The sequence below is a fragment of the Rhagoletis zephyria genome, unplaced genomic scaffold (assembly GCF_001687245.7).
Source record: "Rhagoletis zephyria isolate East Lansing unplaced genomic scaffold, Rhagoletis_zephyria_1.1 Rzeph_scaffold_07321, whole genome shotgun sequence".
Lineage (NCBI taxonomy): Eukaryota > Metazoa > Arthropoda > Insecta > Diptera > Tephritidae > Rhagoletis > Rhagoletis zephyria.
In genome coordinates this window covers 21,756-31,695 of record NW_016164404.1, presented here as the reverse complement: position 1 = coordinate 31,695, position 9,940 = coordinate 21,756, and positions in this window count along the sequence as shown.

Sequence of the window (9,940 nt, the reverse complement as noted above, 5' to 3'; positions counted from 1 at the left end):
AGATGTGATATTTCATCCCTGAGTTCAAAATTCGTTGGTATAGGTCCTGCAAACACGAAGAACTTTTTTTTATTAAGTAAAAAAAAAGTTGGCTTGAGTCCTCTATAGGTACGGTGACCATCCGTTCTGTTTTTTGCAAGACCGTACTGTTTTTCAAAGGTCGGTCCTGCGTAGTTTCTCAAACCTAAAAAACCTGAAAATATACTGATTTTTTCCAAGTGTCCTGCATTTGTCCCGCATTATATTCGTTATTTTAAAATTATCGGACAATGGATGCATTTTTTCAAAAAAGTGTTTTTGGTACTTTTCGTAGCTTTTCTTCATATCTCATGAGGGTATTGATATGCCTCTTACCAAAATATATATGTAACTTGTGGCGACTTCAATGAAAATTATTAGTGCTACAGGCGACCATTTGCATTTTGTCGTCNAGATAAAGAATATATATCATTACAGTCAATTTTGAGCCAAAGATAATGAAAATCGGATTAGATATGTAGATGCTATGGAGCGCAATCTGCACAAAGTATATATTTTTGTAAAGGGCACTTTGTAACTCGTCTTTTACGTCGATTCATGACGTCGATTTTTAGAAAATAACTGCGAAAAGTACCAAAAAACAAAAAAAGGTATTGTTTTCGTTTGGAACGACTAAAAATGTGACTATAAAATAATCTTTTAAAGATTTTCACTTTTCGTGTAAGCTATTGCAATTATAATATGTTTTACTATACTTTCATAAATATTTATGTAAAAAAAGATTAATATCGATGAAAAAAACGTGATTCATTTTTAAAATTTAAAATGTATTAAGAATTTAGAAACATATATCGCTAGCTTAGAGTGAAATGTTGCTAAGTCCACTTTTTATGAACAATTAGTTTTTGATGCAGGAAGCAAGGAAAATTGAAAATGCACCGTTTCTGAAAGGATCTAGCTACTTGTTTTATTTCTACCCGTTTTATTCCGTGATGTGCAAAATTGCTAAGTCCAAAGTAGTCACAGAAAATTTGATAAGTCCAAAAAAATATGAATATTTTTTTTACGCTATCGAAATCGATTTGTATTGAGGGTTTTGCAACAACATTATTTTTGAATATTTATGTACATATGTATGTATGTATATTAGGCTGGGTCGATTTTGTGTGAGGGAAAATAAAAGACATTTGGCCGTATTGTAATAGTAATATTATGATGTCTTAGGTCTGAGCCAATTGTTATTGGCCAAGAAAGATTAATTTAAAACTTATCTTTAGCCCGCGCAATTGATTCAAAGTGTATGAATTTTGAAAATGAAACTTTGGCTTGTAATATCTATGACTGCGTTAATTGTTATAAACAGGACTATGTATCAAATTAAGGGTTATTAAATTTAGTACCTCACTTTCATTTATCATTTTTCAATAAGTCTACCCATTTTTAAGATATTAAAATAAAAAAATAAGAAAACTATAATTTTCCCTTATGAATTTTCAATTCTTCATTACTCCAGCAACCAAGTGAAAATACAAAAAAGTGAGACGAGATTTATTTCAAACGTTTTAATGCTTTCGGATGTTTATATAATAATAAAATTACCTTGGACTTGGTCACGCCGATTTGGTCAGTTTTCAAGATCATGGTGAATTAAGTCAAACATGTATTGTCAAATATTAGAAATTGTTTGATAAGTTAATAGTAGTTGCAAACATAAATATAAGTATTTGCATACATTAACATAATACAATTAGGGCAAGAAACGCCCATTTTAAGTCCATTTTCGTGGTTTCTAAATTTGCCGTTATATGAAAGTATGGGACGTGCAACAAGTGTTTACATAAATATTTTAGTTAATTCCATTATGTGAAAAAGTAACTGTAGGTAGGTAAATGCAATAGTCTTTAACATATCCTAGAAAATCCTTTTGAGGTCTCTCCAATTAGATTTGAAGTATTTAAAAGCAACTAAGCAACTAAGGACCATCATAATTTTTACGATAGTTTGCCACATGAAAGATTTTTGGTGTGTATTTTAGTTTCAGCGAACAATACTATTAATTTAATCTACCATTAATTGTTTGTTCATTATTATTTTAATGTATACGTTGTTGTTTATAATAAACAAGTTCGCAACTACGTTTCAAATTAAAAATTTGTATAAAAAAAATTTGCAATCTTCTTTTTCAGAAAATTTATTTAGTCTGAACTGAAAATCCCATTAATAGGATCGTAAAAGAACGGCCGCTGTGGTGTAGTGGTAATCAGTGCGCGCTTCCACTGCGCAGAGCCTGGGTTCAAGCCCTGGTCAAAGCAACATTACAAACAAATTTAGAAGAGAAGGTTTATCCTTAACAGCGGTCGCCCCTCGACAGGCAATGGCAAACCTCCGAGTGTATTTCTGCCATGAAAAACAGCGTAAAACTGTAAGTCCCTTCCCTTTGTGTGACACCATCAAGGCGCACGCCACAAATCGGAGGAGAAGCTCGGCCAAACACTAACATATGTATAAGCGCCAATCTATTACACAAGGGGACAAAAATGGGAAAAATTTCGTTGCATCAAATGTTAAAGCTGTTTTGGACTTTTTTATGCTGATTACGAATCCGTAAGTATAAAGTCTCCATCAGCTATAGATTTGGAAAAAACGAGGTCAAAGTGTCAAAAATCGCGTGTTCTGCAATATTTTAGAACCCATAGCAAAGTAACTAAAGGTGATATTAGGCTTAAATTTAAACTAGAAGTCTCGACTACTATCCCTGAAAATACCATCCCTGTACCTTAAATTGATGGTCACTTATAGTAATCAGCATAAAAAAGTCTATCATAAACAGCTTTAACATTTGATACAAAAAATCACTGTTCCCTTGTGTTATTATTATTTAAAAATTTGCTAAGTCCAACAAAAAAAATTTAAGAAAAAAGTAGAAAATTTGCTAAGTCACAAAATTATCTACAAAATTTGTAAAAAAGCGGACTTTTTTATTACTTGTTTTTTTAATTAAGGGTAAATGAAAAACGCGAAACATTGCATTCAAAGTTTTGCAAAATACTTAAAGAAAATTACTTAGGAACGTTTTTTGTGTCTCCTGTACAATTGAAAAAAATGGACTTAGCAACTTTGCACTCTAAGCTAGCGATATGTTCTTTTGATATTTTTATACTAGGTAGGCATATTTTTTAAAAATTGTCCTTCATTTTTAATCCATATTTATGGTCACCGTATCTATGGGTTTTCCGTGTTCAAAGCAAAATAAACGTCAATTGTCAGAAGAAGCTCTAGAGGCGCAAAACAAAGATATTAAGAGCTACACAGAGCATCTCGCAAGTGCAACAGAAAAAAGACGAATGAAGATATATTCAACAGACTTTTGATTAGTTCCGACCCTGTATCAAGTATGAGAAAACTATCAAAAAGTTGCAGGATTTGCCGAAAGAAGCACAGTAGTTGTTAAATAATTATGCAGCCTTATAGCGATGATGAAGATGTCGATAGTTATGGCAATGGCCCAAGCGAAGATGATGATTATTTTTGATAAAGGTTATATATTATAAATTACTTCTAACTTAACTTAACAAAAACATGTAGATAATTGTTGAAGAGAAAATTTTAACAACTCGTATTCAATATCATATAAAAAATTACCTAAAAAGTAATGATGTTGATGATGAAAATATTAATGAAGGTAATGATGAGGATAATTATTATAATGATAGAAGTGGTGTTTAACTTGTAACTAATGATGATTAGGATTTTAACAAATTATCATTAATAATAAAAATTATTTACGGGAGCAACAACTAAATTTTAACTTTTTTCGTTCTTTGGTAACGCCATAAAAACCTACTTTAAAAAATTCCCAATAAACTATTTTCGGATTTATCTTTTTTACTTTATTTGGTACTGGTTATACAAATACATTAAAATATTTTAAATTAAATGTACGTATGAATTGATCTCCCCTTTCAGGGTCGACGTTTAAATACAAACGGAAGTGTTGATTCGCTGGACTGTTAATTTATATGGGTTAGTAAAATTCATTTCCCTTGTGAATCACATATTTCAAGTCCATTAATTACCATTTATATGTATATACATATTGGTATTGCAGCATACAAACCATTATATTGTGGTTTTTAACTATTAGACGAGACCATTAACTAACCCTTCATATATGTAAACATAAATACATAATTAGGTTGGGTATTAACATAACAACTGCTCCAACTTTTGGTATCAAGTCATGAGGTGCAACTCCCCTCCTCCAGGCTAAGGTTCAAATACCTAATCGGCTCGCATAATTATCTATTGTGGCACTAATCTTAATTTTTGAGTCAGGCGGGAGTTCTCGCCCTTCTCTAACCCGCAAAAGAATAATAAAATAATCAGATTCTCTGAAATGCATATTTCTCAAGAGTGTACAATACTTTACTGATCCCTCAGTTCATCCGTCAGGTTTTTTTAAGTTTTCCAGCATTTTAAAATCATACAAAATTAAAAATAAAGAAATGGAATTTTTCAAAATTGATGTTGTTGGAAATTGAAAATGAGAATGCGTGTGTGAAATTCAGCTTTACATTTTAAAATTTCTCAATGTAAAATTGTATAAATCTGTCCGTGCAAATATGTACATCGAATGATTCTTAAATCTGAAATGTTTATGGAAATTTTCAGATCGAGCACCTTAACTTGAATGTAAATTATCTTTACGATTATATATAGATATATGGATTTATAATACAAATAAAACCATATTAGTCTCAGAAAAGAGAATCGAAAGAAACCATGTAAGATTTATATATGGGTATGTGTACAGAGTAGAGATGGGCGCGGGATAGCGGTACTGATTTAAAATTGGCCGGGATGGGCGGTATCGGGAAGATCTGTAAAAATATGGTGGGCGGGACGGAACCAAAATCCTTTCCCGGCACTCCCGATAAAACCGCAACCCCCGCAAGTTCACAACATCTTCCTTTAAAACGATGTTTGAAATATGCACTTTTAACGTTTTATTGAGACGAAAAATTAAAGATAATAGGAAGATGCCAGATCTTTCATTATTATTGAAAATTAATTTGAAAGACATGAACATTTTTCTCAACCTTCGATCGGTTTGCAAACCTCGCCACACACGTTGAAATCTCAACCGATCGTTTCAATTTGTGGTCCGTTTGTAGCCTGCTGAAAAATGTGGGGATGAGCGGGATCGGGATTAAAAATTTAGTCCCGTGCCCAACTCTAGTACAGAGGCAAAAGCAACATTTTTGTTATGCAGATCTTCTGCTGTATCAGATTCTCACGAACGTAGCAAAGAAACAAAAACAGGGATGAAAACGAATAAATAGAACATATGTAGCAATGCTCAAATCAAAATAAAGTGTATGTACCAGTGTTGCCACTTTGTGAGTAATTCCTCAAAACGTTAGGAATATCTGGAGCGCTTAAGTAGTTTTTGAGCATTTTTATTTTGAGGAATTTTCTCTCGGTATATTTGCAGATAACAAATGCAGCCATGTTTTACACAAGAGAGTGGTTAAATCGCTCTGCAAATTTTTGAACAAAAAACTTTCAGAAGCTTTATAAAGAGCTAAATATTTTCTATGCTCCTCTCAACGTGCTTAGCTTGATGTATAAAAATCCCGTATCACATCGGTGTGGGTTGGTTCCAACTTAAAAGATAGGATAGTTTTGAACCCGAGAAAAAATATTTCTTTTTTCTCCGAAATTTTCTCTATGCTCCTCTCAACGTGCTTATCATAATATATAACAAGTAATTTTTAGGCAAAAAACAAAACCGACTTCCATCTATATATATAGAAATGAAGTGTTTTTCGTATGACCGCGATGCTTGACTAAACGGCTGAACCGATTTCATTTCTGTAAAAAGTACTTTTTTGGACCTTCTGTGTGGAAGGTTTATCGATTTAAAAAAATTTTAATTTTTTTGTTGACGTCGCCGAAAAATGAAGAATACCGAGACGTCACGATTTCACAATTTCATAGAGTTTTCTGAACATTAAATGTCACTTAACTACTAAATGTCTGGACCGATTTGGTTCATATTTGGAACGTATATCAGCACTATGAAACGAAATATTTCCACCAAATATTTGCCCGCTAGGTGGCCTCGGGGTCAGGATATTCCTAAAAATTGCATTTACTTGCCGATTTGGCTCATATTTTGAAAAGGAATATTTGGACTAAAAAATTACAAGATAGGAGGCGCTGGGATCGGGATATTCTCAAAAATTATTTTACGCTAAGAGAAGGATAGATATCTACTATATATTTGTGGAAGTATGTATGTACAGTTGTCCACAAAATATTAGGAGTGCGATATTTTGAGCAGTTTTGGCTATTTGTCTTTTGTTTATTTAATGTTTATTATTTTTTTATAAAAGCCTAGCTGGCTATACAACAAACACCATATAAATTCAGATTTTAAACTTTGTATAAAAATTATAAAAATTTTGCAATTTTTCACCCAAATTTCAAACTTTTTAATCAGAATCTTTAGAAAAAATTCTGGTATGCAGTTTTGTAGCACATTCAATTCTAGTCTGAAGAAGTGCAAGTTTCAAGCGGCTAAAAAATTCCGTTGATTTTTGGCAATTTTTTTGCTGGCAGTGTCCTCCATATAAAAGAAAATTGTCGACATACTTTGTATGGAAAAAACGTGAAACACCTTTAACCAAAAAAATTCTCAAAAATCAACGGAATTTTTTAGCCGCTTGAAACTTGCACTTCTTCAGACTAGAATTGAATGTGCTACAAAACTGCATACCAGAATTTTTTCTATATATTCTGATTAAAAAGTTTGAAATTTGGGCGAAAAATTGCAAAATTTTTATAATTTTTATACAAAGTTTAAAATCTGAATTTATATGGTGTTTGTTGTATAGCCAGCTAGGCTTTTATAAAAAAATAATAAACAAAAGACAAATAGCCAAAACTGGTCAAAATATCGCACTCCTATTATTTTGTGGACAACTGTATGTATGTATGGGCCAGGTTGCAGCCTAAACGGCCGGACAGAATCGAACGAAATTTGGACAGAGTATTGCCATGACACTTAGGCCTATATTAGGGAGAAAAAATGGCGTGAAATTTTTTATCAGCTATAACTTCGGAACCATAAGCCCCACAAACTTGAAATTTGGTATGCAAGCACAGCTACGGTAGGTCCTTATAGTAAGGTGTGTATATATACATGAGTTTGTAAAAGGGGGCGTGGCACATCCCATAGGCGTGGATTATTTATCAGCTATAACTTCGGAACCATAAGCCCCATGAACTTGAAATTTGGTATGCAGGCACAGCTACAGTAGGTGCTTATACTAAGGTGTATATGAAAGAGTTTATAAAAGGGGGCGTGGCACATCTCGTAGGCGTGGATTTTTTTATCAGCTATAGCTCGAAATCACAAGTCACATGAACTCTGAATTTGGGATGCAGACATATCTATGGTGGGCGCTTATAATACGGTATACATAAATGAGTTTATAAAAGGGGGCGTGGCACATCCCATAGGCGTGGAATTTTTATCAGCTATATTTTCGAAATCATAAGTCATATGAACTTGAAATTTAGTATGCAGGCACAGCTACGGTAGGTGCTTATAGTAAGGTGAATATGAATGTGTTTATAAAATGGGGCGTGGCCCATCCCATAGGCGTGGAATTTTTATCAGCTATAACTTCGGAACCATAAGCCCCATGAACTTGAAATTTGGTACGCAGACTCAGCTACGGTAGTTGCTTATAATAAGGTGTAAATGAATGAGTTTGTAAAAGGGGGCATGGCACATCCCGTAGGCGTGGAATTTTTCATCAGCTATAACTTCGAAATCATAAGTCACATGAACTTTTATTTTGGGATGCAGACATATCTATGGTGGGCGCATATAATAAGTTATATATAAATGAGTTTGTAAAAGAGGGCGTGGCACATTCCATAGGCGTGGAATATTTATCAGCGATAAATTCGGAACCATAAGCCCCGTGAGCTTGAAATTTGGTACGCAGGCACAGCTACGGTAGGTGTTTATAGTAAGGTGTATATGAATGAGTTAAAAAAAGGGGGCGTGGCACATCCCATAGGCGTGGAATTTTTATCAGCTATAACTTCGGAACCATAACCCCATGAGCTTGAAATTTGGTACGCAGGCACAGCTACGGTAGGGGTTTATAGTAAGGTGTATATGAATGAGTTAAAAAAAGGGGGCGTGGCACATCCCGTAGGCGTGGAATTTTTATCAGCTATAACTTCGGAACCATAACCCCATGAGCTTGAAATTTGGTATGTAGACTCAACTACGGTAGGTGCTTAGAGTAAGTTGTATATGAATAAGTTTAAAAAAGGGGGCGTGGCACATCCCGTAGGCGTGGAATTTTTTATCAGCTATAAATTCGAAATCACAAGTCACGCGGCATTTGACCGAATTGGCGCGCACATCGTGCTAAGAGAACTTAAACTCTGGAAGATTGGTAGATAAATGTACAATGTTACAAAGTCCTTTTTAAGTAACCGTAAATTTTCTGTACGAGTTAATAATCACAAATCAGAAACACATAACCTTTTGAATGGAATACCACAAGGCTCTCCACTTTCCGTCGCGTTATTTATAATAGCCTTCAACGAATCAAGCAGGATTATTGCATCATACAGTTCAGTTGAGCATTTTGTTTATGCCGATGGTGTTCTTATTTTTACAAAGACCCAAGATTTGGGAAAAGTTAAACATATTTTTTCTAAAATTCTTACACATATCTCAAATTGGTCTCAAACATCAGGTGCCAATATTTCAATAACAAAATGCTCAACGTTTCACATATGGGTGTTTCCATACAGCCGTACGCGACATTCGTACGCTTATAGAGTAACGTAAATCTATCAAAAATAGAAGTTACTGAAAAAAAGTGATTACGGTTATGTTGCAACCAAAGGGTACTATGTTTGAGAAAAAAATAAGCAGCCTCGAAACTTTGGTGTGGAAAATATCCGCTCAAAACCAGGTGATAACGTACGCGACAAAAAGTGGTTTTAAGGCACATATACATATATGCGTAAGTCTGCGAATCATGAGAGTTTTTCCTTTCTTTAAAAATTCCTAAACTAAGCTAAATAATGTACCTTTACAATCCTTCCATTTTTTGGTAGAAATTATCTCTGGTTAGTTTTTATTAAAAAAAATTATAATAACGTACGCGACATAACGTACGCGACAGATTTTTCCCCCATACAATATTTTTACTAGTGACACATACTAAATTAAATTTTTTTCAGTTCTTCTCTCCACCGTTTCGCCTTTTCAAAACCTTTTTCCGCCATCTGAATACGAAATTTAAAGTTACAAAGCCGTTTGAATTCATTTGCTTGCATTTTCGGTTTACATTTTCATGGAAACACGCATATATGAGAAAGTCTACGAATCATGGGAGTTTTTCTTTTCTTTAAATATTCCTAAACTAAGCTAAATAATGTACCTTTACAATCCTTTCATATTTTAAGAGAAATTATCTCTGGCTAGTTTTATATTAAAAAAAAACAATAACGTACGCGACATAACGTACGCGACAATTTTTCTCGTAAGTAATAAAATGTATTTATTGAGAACTCTTCCCGCCACCGTTTCATTGTTTTACAACTATTCTAAATAATTTAAATAGAAAATTTGCAATTAACATTGGTTTTGATGTATTTGATTGAAATTTTCGTACTTACAATAACGTATGCGACAAACTTTAAAGGGTAATAAAATTTGTTTTACTTCGGTTGGAAAGAAAATTTTACTGTATATCTTTAACTGGAAGAATTCTCGCTTAAGAATTGTAATCTGCATTACCTGCGACTGCCAATATAAAAATGACATAGACAAGCAATGTTTTTGCATAACGTACGCGACATTGGAATACTATCAGAAACTTCTCCTTTTTCTCATTTTTATAGTTAGTTGTTATTGCAA